The sequence below is a fragment of the Orycteropus afer genome, unplaced genomic scaffold (assembly GCF_000298275.1).
Source record: "Orycteropus afer afer isolate SDZICR_OR568_19922 unplaced genomic scaffold, OryAfe1.0 scaffold00842, whole genome shotgun sequence".
NCBI classification, from domain to species: Eukaryota; Metazoa; Chordata; class Mammalia; order Tubulidentata; family Orycteropodidae; genus Orycteropus; species Orycteropus afer.
This window is the reverse complement of record NW_006922429.1, coordinates 140,202-149,083: the sequence shown is the minus strand read 5'-3', so window position 1 is coordinate 149,083 and position 8,882 is coordinate 140,202. Positions and strand designations below refer to the sequence as shown.

The following is an 8,882-nucleotide window of genomic DNA, read 5'->3' as shown; positions in this document are numbered from 1 at the left end:
TTTGAACCACCAGCCTTCTGGTGAGCAGTCAAGTGCCTTAGGCACTATGCTACCAGAGCTCCTGCCCAATGCAATACGACCTTGCATTTCTTGACTGCTGCTTCCATGAGTGCTGATTGTGGATTCAAGTAAAATGAAATCCTTGACAATTTTAGTTTTCTCTCATGATGTTTATTGGTCCAATTGTGAGGGTTGGGACTGTGAGGAAGCTGGATAAAAAATCCAGGAGACTGGCACTGGTTGAAAATTGATTGTAGCTCCGTCCAGGGCTGGGGGGTTGGGGGGCCTCCCCCCACCAGAAGCCCCAGCTCATGGCCCACTGCTCAGTGTGGGCAGCTGAAACCCAGGCCCCGACGGACACCAGGGGGTGGGGGTGGGGGGAGTGAGAATCCAGGAGAAACTTCATGCTGCACAAGGGGAGACTAAGAGGAAGGGAGACTAGAGGCTTATCTTCCTCCCACGGAGCAGCTGGTGGGTTTGAACCACTGACCTTCTGGTTAGCAGTCAAATGCCTTATCCACTGTGCCACCAGAGCTCCTTTCCTTCAGAGCAGTCACAGGTGACAGTGGGACCACAGTGGTCTCCTCTAGGACTTTACCATGCCTCCCTCCTTTTCTGAAATCTGCTCATTAGTTCCTTGGGTTACCAACTCCTTCATGGCAGCAGTTAGATGTTCTCTGTGTTGTCTTTCATATAGGACTCTTCTCACAGAAGACCCTTCAGTAAGTGTTGGGATAACAGCGGGGCTAGGACTTCAGGGTGCAGGCAACTTCAGCCTTCTGTGTAAACTGAGAGCTATGTTGCCTGATACGTGGCACAGTTTCTGGCATATGTTATATGAAATTACCTGATACTGCTCGAAGAAAGTTGGGCAATCTACTTCCGTAGTGATACTACCTCGGCAAGCCAAGGAGGGGTTGCTATGAGTCAGGGCCAACTCGATGCACATAACAACAACAGCAACAACTCAAAGAAGGGGGAATGGATCCCAAGTAGCAAAAGGCATGTCTAGTATAAACCTAGATTAGAAAAAGGTGAAGTTGTGTAGTCAATGTCAGGTATGGGAGATGATTCTAGAAGCCCGAGGGAAGTGGTGAGGTGGGCCGCTTACTGAGGTGGCCACGGAAGAGAAGCCTGGGAATGTCAGTGCACAGTTTTCCATGGAAGCCGATGCTTCTAGACCATCTTGTATGGGAGCTGACACAGCGAAGTGTGAAATTGCAGCAAAACCATGATTTGGAAGTCAGGCAATTCTGGGTGGAAATCTTACCTTCTCTCTCTCTCTTTCTTCTTTTCTTTTAATTACGTTTTACTGTATTTTCAGTGACGGTTTATGCACCAGTTTAGCTTCCCATTCAACAATTTCTGCACAGAGTCTTCAGTGGTGTTGGTTACATTCTTCACAGGGCATTACCATCCTCATTATTCCCATTCTGGTTGCTCCATTTCTGTTAATCTAGTTTTCCTGCCTCTTACATTCTCATCTTTGTTCTAAAGTCATTGTTGCCCATTTGGTCTCATATAGATAATTTTGTAAAGGAACCTAGTACTCACGGGTGATAGTACTTTGTGAGTCTATCTGTTCTTCACAGGCCACTCCTCGGAAGAAGACTGGGCAATCTACTTCAGTACAGAGACTGCCTCGGAAACGCAAGGAGGGGTCGCTATGAGTCAGGATCGACTCAAAGGCAATGAGTTTGGTTTTCTTTTTTAATCTGTTATTTAGCTTCAAGGTGACCTCGATGCTTAGTTTCAGTCCCAAATTTGAAGATTATCTTGGGGTAAGAGTCTCAGGGAGTTCTCCAATCTTAACCAGTCCTGTATGTTGTTGTTGTTAAGTGCCGTCAAGCCGGCCTCGACTCATAGTGATGCTATGCACAACAGAACAAAACACTGCCCAGTCCTGCATGAGCCTCACAATCCTTGCTATACCTGAGCCCATCGTCGCAGCCACTGTGTCAGTCCATCTTGTCAAGGGCCTTCCCCTTTTTCACTGACCCTCCACTTTACCAAACACAAGATCCTTCTCAAGGGAATGGTCCCTTCTGACAACATGACCAAAGGAGGTGAGACGAAGTCTGGCCATTCTTGCTTCCAAGGAGCATTCCAGCTGCACTTCTTCTAGGACAGATCTGTTAGTCCTTTTAGCAGTCCATGATACTTTCAGCATTCTTCGCCAACACCACAGCTCAAAAGCATCAACTCTTCTTTGGTCTTCCTTATTCATTGTCCACCTTTCACATGCATATGAGGCAATTGAAAATACCATGGCTTGGGTTAGGCGCACCTTAGTCTGCAAAGTGACATGTTTGCTCATCATCACTTGAAAAAATTGCAGCAGATTTGCCCAGTGCAATACATTGTCTGATTTCTTGACTGCTGCTTCCATGGCTGTTGATTGTGGATCCAAGTAATTTGAAATCTTTGACCACTTCAATCTTTTTTTTCCATTTATCATGATGCTGCTTATTGGTCCAGTTGTGAGGATTTTTGTTTTCTTTATACTGAGGTGTAATCCATACCGCATGTCTTTAATCTTCATCAAGTCATCTTCACTTTCAGAAAGCAAGGTTGTGCTATCTACATATTGCAGGTTGTTAACGAATCTTCCTCTAATCCTAATGCTGCATTCTTCTTCATATAGTCCAGCTTCTTGGATTATTTGCTCAGCGTACAGATTAAATAAATATGGTGAAAGGATACAACTTTGACGCACTCCCTTATTGATTTTAAACCATATAGTATTGACTTGTTCTGTTCAAATGACAGCCTCCTGGTCTATGTTCAGGTTCCTCGGGAATATAATTAAGTGTTCTGGAATTCCCATTCTTCTCAATGTTATCTATAATTTGTTATGATCCACACAGTCAAATGCTTTTGCATAGTCAATAAAACACAAGTAAACATAATTCTGGTATTCTTTGCTTTTAGCCAAGATCCATGTGACATCCCTCGTTCCACATCCTCTCCTGAATCCAGCTTGCATTTTTGGAAGTTCCCTGTCAACATACTGCTGTTTTTGAATTATCTTCAGCAAGATTTTACTTGCATGTGACATTAATGATATTGTTCTATAATTTCCACATTCTGTGGGATCACCTTTCTTTGGAATGGGTACCACTATGGAGATCTCTTCCAGTCAGTTGGCCAGGTAGCTGTCTTCCAAATCTCCTGGCATAGCTGAGTGAGTGCCTCCAGTGGGGTATCCATTTGTTGAAACATCTCAATGGGTATTCTGTCAATTCCTGAAGTAATGTTTTTTGCCAATTCCTGCACTGCAGCTTCAACTTCTTCTTTCAATACCATTGGTTCTTGATCATATGCCACCTCCTGAAATGGATAAACATCAACCAATTCTTTGCATTCCTTCCATCTTCTTCTGATGTTTCCTGCATCATTCAATATTTTGCCCATAGAATCTTTCAGTATTGCAACTGGAGGTTTAATTTTTTTCCTCAGTTCTTTCAGCTTGAGAAATGCCAAGTATGTTTTTCCTTTTTGTTTTTCTAACTCCAGGTCTTTACACATTTCATTATAGTAATTGACTTTGGCTTCTCAAGCTGCCCTTTGAAATCTTCTGTTCAGCTCTTTGATCTTGTCATTTTAAGAAATCTGTTTCATGTTCTTCTCCCATCCTATCAGGTTCCATCTATTATGCCCCTGATTAGAGCAGTAAGTAGTGGTAGTCGGGCACCATCTAGTTCTTCTGGTCTCATGACAGATGAGGTTGTGGTTCATGTGGACTATTTGGCCTGTAGACTGCAGTAGACTTCCTTTATGAGTGGTTTCATTATCCACGGTTTTAGTTATGCCCAGTCAACTGCAGTCCAAAAATATTTAAATTGTGCACCATTCTGAGTAGTGTGATGAAATCTTGCTCCTTCACATAGCTTCTTCCTCTTCTGCTGGGTGCAAGTCTGGAAAACACAGTTGGATTTTTGTTCCTTCAGCACTCACCCACACAGGGCACTCCAGGAATGAATGTGTTGTTTGGGGGTTTGGTACTATCCATAGTGTCAGGCACCCACTGGGGGTCTTGGAACGTATCCCCCATGGATAAGGAGGGACAACTATAGTTTCTCTTTTGAGTCTTTGGTTTCCATCTTTCTCTTTTGCTCTGAATGAGTAGAGACCGAGCTGCTCACAATCTTTTAAGACCTCAGACATGACTGACCAAACTAGGATGTAGAACATACCTATATGAACTATATTATGCCCATTGACCAAACTGTCCTGTGAGACTACAGGCCTAATCCTTCAAAGCCAGAAATCCAATCCTGGGAGGTGTTTGGTTACATCTAAGAAGTATCTGTAACTGTGCCCTGTGCATTTTATTAAATATGCAAACCTGTGTGCATAGTCACACAGACACATATACATTCACATAGGCATACATCTATATATACATACCTAGACACATATAGGAGCTCTGGTGGCATAGTGCCTAAGGTATTTGACTGCTAACCAGAAGGCTGGCTGTTCAAAGCCAGAAGGAAGGTTAGGCAATCCACATCCGTAGTGATACTGCCTCAGAAACCCAAGAAGGGGTCACTATGAGCCGGATCCAACTCAACGGCAGTGAGTTTGGTTCGGTTTTGGTATACACATATATGAGGAGCTCTGGTAGTGTAGTGCCTAAGGCACTTGACTGCTAACCAGAAGGCTGGCAGTCCAAACCCATCAGCCACACCTCAGAAGGAAGATGGGACAATCTACTTCTGTAGTGATATTGCCTCGGATACCCAAGGAGGGGTTGCTATAAGTCAGATCCGACTTGACAGCACATAACAACAACAACATACACATATATGAGAAGCTCTGGTGGCACGGTGCCTAAGGCATTTGTCTGCTAACCAGAAGGTTGGCGGTTCAAACCCATCAACCACTCCATGGAAGGAAGACTGGGCAATCAATCTACTTCAGTAAAGATTTACCGCCTCAGAAACCCAGTTGGGGGTCACTATAAGTCAGAATCAACTTGATGGCAGTGGGTTTTATTTTGGTTTTATATACATACATAAGGAGCTCTGGTGGCATGGTGCCTAAGGCATTTGACTTCTAACTAGAAGGTTGGAGGTTCAGACTCACTAGCCACTCCACAGATGGAAGACGGGGAAATCTACTTATATTTACCACCTCGGAAACCCAAAGGCGGTCTTGATGAGTCAGAATCTACTTGATGGCAGTGAGTTTGGTTTGGTTTTGAGTAATACACATATATGCCTACATACATACATATATTTTTTGGTTGTTTTTGCTATTGTTTCAAAATTACGTATGCCGTAGCAATTACCAACAGGTCCTTATTCCTTGGGGACTTTTTAGTGGTATCATTTACCCTTGCACACTTCACTCTCTTTTGATGTTACTTGTCCCATCACCAAAAATAACCAGTGACTACTGGCTAGAGGGAGCTCTGGTGGCATAGTGCCTAAGGCACTTGACTGCTAACCAGAAGGCTGACAGTTCAAACCCACCAGCTAGTCCTTGGAAGGAAGGTTGGGCAATCTACTTCCATAGTGATACTGCCTCAGAAACCCAAGGAGGGTTTGCTATGAGTCAAGTCAAGTCAATGGCAGTGAATTTGGTTTGGGCTTTGCTTCCAGTGGGTATGGTTTGGGCTTTGCTTCTGTGAAGATTGACAGCCTCGGAAACCCAAGGAGGGGTGGCTATGAGTCAGGTCCCACACAGTGAGTTTGGTTTGGACCATCTAGAGAGTGTCCTCCTCTCCCCCTGCTGTGTCTTTAACAGCTGTAGGAGATCCTTGGACAAATACTTGGCGTCTTAAAGCGGCACTTTCCTCACCTGTAAAAAGGTGGTTAACAAGAAGGATTCATCCCCAAATACACACAGCAATATGGCTGAACCTCACAAACATAATGTGAAGGGAGGAAAATTGGACGTAAATGAGAACATTCGGTATGATTCTGCTTTTTATAGAGTCCACAATCCATCTATGCTGTAGAAAGCTAGATCGTGGTTATCCTTGGGTGGGAGTCATGGCTAGGAAGGGTTGCTGGGTGTCGTGGTTATGTCTGTGTGTCAACTTGGCTGGGCCTGGTTGAGTGGCTGGGCAGCTGGTGGTAGTTATTCCCCATGATGAGACTGGCAATCAACTCCATGGTGGGATCTACCACAAGCAGCTGAGTAGCTGCCTTTGGGATGTGGTCTGCTTCCCGTATGTAAGGAGAAGCCTTGGGAATGGTCTCTAGCCTATGGGACGCTTGGACCCTGCATGGAGCTGTGTCATTGCTCAGCAGCCTGCCATGCTCTGCCGACCTTGGGACTTACAATGGACTTAAGTTAATGGCCTGCCGTGTGGTTTGGTAACATCGAGACTGTGCCTTTTGACTTGTCCACCTTGGGGCTTCTCAGCCTCAGCAGCCAGCAGCTGTCTGAGTGAAGAAACGCCTCTAGCTCCAGTGGGCCGGGAGCAGGAGGCAGAGCTGGACCCCAAGGTTGAGGGGCTTTCACCCAGCCCCTAGAGCCTGGCACTTTGAACTCGGACTTGGAGCCTCCAGGCTGTAAGAGAATAAACTCCTGTTTCTTCAAGCCATCCCATTGGTCGTGTATTTCCTGCCAGAGCGGCACCAGGAAACCAGAACACGGGGATGCTGTCGTGTTCTGATCCTTGCGTACACACTGGTGTTCAGTTTGTGGACATCTGTACAGCAACCTGCCCACTTACAGTTAGGTTCTCTTTTCTGTACGTAAATTTCATTTCAATTTTAAAAAAATGTTTTTAAAGACTAAGAAAGGGAAGTTAGTCATACCCATAAAGAGTCCTAGTGGTGCAACAGTTAAGCACTCAGCTGCTAACCAAAAATTGTAGATTTGACCCCACCCAATGGCTCCTTGGGACAAAGACTGGCCAAGTGGTAGTGTACGGATTACAGCTGAGAGAACACCTAGGGGGCAGTTTCACTCTGTCACACAGGGCGGTGTGAGTCCAAATTGACTTAACAGCACCCAACCCCACAACAACAACAACAAAAGTTAAATTAGAAAGGATACACACCAACAAATGGCACAGGGCAGGAGTCAAAGGTCGGGAGAGAAAGGAACAGGAGATGGACACCACCAAACAGCCTGGAGGCAGAAGGAAAGGCAGGTTTGTGTGTTTACCTTTATAAACGTCTCTCCCAAGACAGACACAAGCCCTTGTAAGAGCAGGACCTGGAGTGGACCACATCTCCATCATAGCTGGAGGTCCCCAACACAGCTGAGGTTCTCCAACATAGCTGGGGGTCCCCAACATAGCTGGGGGTCCCCAACATAGCTGGGGGTCCCCAACATAGCTCAGGAGCTCCATTATAGCTGGGGGTCTCCAGTACAGCTGAGGGGTCTTCAACATACCTGAGGGGCTCCAACATAGCTGGCAGTCCTCAACCTAGTTGGGGTTCTCCAACATAGCTGGGGGATCTCCAACATAGCTGGGGGATCTCCAGCATAGCTGGGGCTTCTCTGTCATAGCTGAGAGTCCCCAACATACTTGAGGGGCTCCAACATAGCTGGAAGTCCCCAACATAACTGGGGGTCCCCAACATCACTGAGGGGCTCCATCATAGCTGGGGGGATCTCCAACATACCTGGGGGGTCTCCAACATACCTGGGGTCTCCATCAAAGCTGGGGGTCCCTTTCATGGTTGAGGGTCTCCAACATAGCTGGGGTCCCCAACATCGCTGAGGGGCTCCATCATTGCTGGGGGGTCTCCAACATAGCTGGGGGGTCCCCAACATACCTGGGCATCCCCATCATAGCTGGGGTCCCCAACATACCTGGGGGATCTCCAACATACCTGGGGGGTCTCCAACATACCTGGGGTCTCCATCAAAGCTGGGGGTCCCTTTCATAGCTGGAGGTCTCCAGTATAGCTGAGGGTTCCCAACATAGCTGGGGTGTCCCCACCATAGCTGAGGGTCCCTGACATAGCTAGGAGTCCCCAACATAGGTGGGGTCCCCAACATAGCTAAGGGCCCCCATCAGAGCTGGGGTGTCCCCAACATAGCTGGGGTCTCCATCATAGCTGGGGGTCCCCATCATAGCTGGAAGTCTCCAACATACCTGGGGGTCTCCACCATAGCCGAGGGTCTCCACCATAGCTGACAATCTCACCCATCACTCCTACATCATGGTCAGAAACTGGCTGTGGCAAACACTGCGGCTTGCCCTCCCTCCCAGCCCCCAATACCCATTGCCCCTTCTGTCCTAGTAACAGAATCCACGGCTGCCCCTTTTCTGGCATTCCCCACTGTTCCCACTGGATGCAGAGCAATGGAACACCTGGCCCCCTGACCTGGCCTTGGTTTAGAACTGCCCTACTTCAGACGAACGACCTTTGAGGTCCTTTGTATGGATGCCTGGGAACTCCCACATCCAGAGAAAGCAGCCACTGCCAACCCGTGCCGACAGAGTGAGGAGGAAGCAGGTGCAGCGAGGCACTGTTCGGCGTCACTTCTCTGGCGGGTGCTTCTCAACGCTTAGGGCTTCAAACGAGTGGGCGTGAGCTAGTGAGAAGAGCCCCTCCGTTTCCTGGACACCTAAAGGCGTTCTTCCAAGCGGAAACACTGAAGAAGGTTACTAAAGCATTGGCACCCGTGGAAAGAAGGTGACCGTTTGTTGTTGTTTTGTCGTTTCCAGCTCCACTGCGCCCCCTTTTCCACCCCAACTCCCACCCGTGGCCCCAGCTGAAAGGTGGTCGGGGAAGAGCAGCCCATTGTCTCTCCAAGATTTGGACGCACCAGACTCCTTGCGCAGACTGAGGACAGGCTGCCCGGTACCCATCCCGAGTGCACTCTGACCAAGTAACTGCTCTCCGTTGGTGCGCAGCAGGCCTGGGGTGCCAGATGTAATCAAAGCTGCTTACTTTGGGTCTCCCTTT

At 47.3% G+C, this 8,882-nt stretch overlaps 1 non-coding gene across 1 annotated transcript; it reads left to right on the top strand.

Moving 5' to 3' along the window:
• The first annotated feature begins 235 nt into the window (after window positions 1-235).
• LOC122151883 lies at window positions 236-359 on the top strand. The gene has a single exon (XR_006164320.1). It is a non-coding gene; the product is annotated as a small nucleolar RNA ACA64 (small nucleolar RNA).
• The last annotated feature ends 8,523 nt before the right edge of the window (window positions 360-8,882 follow it).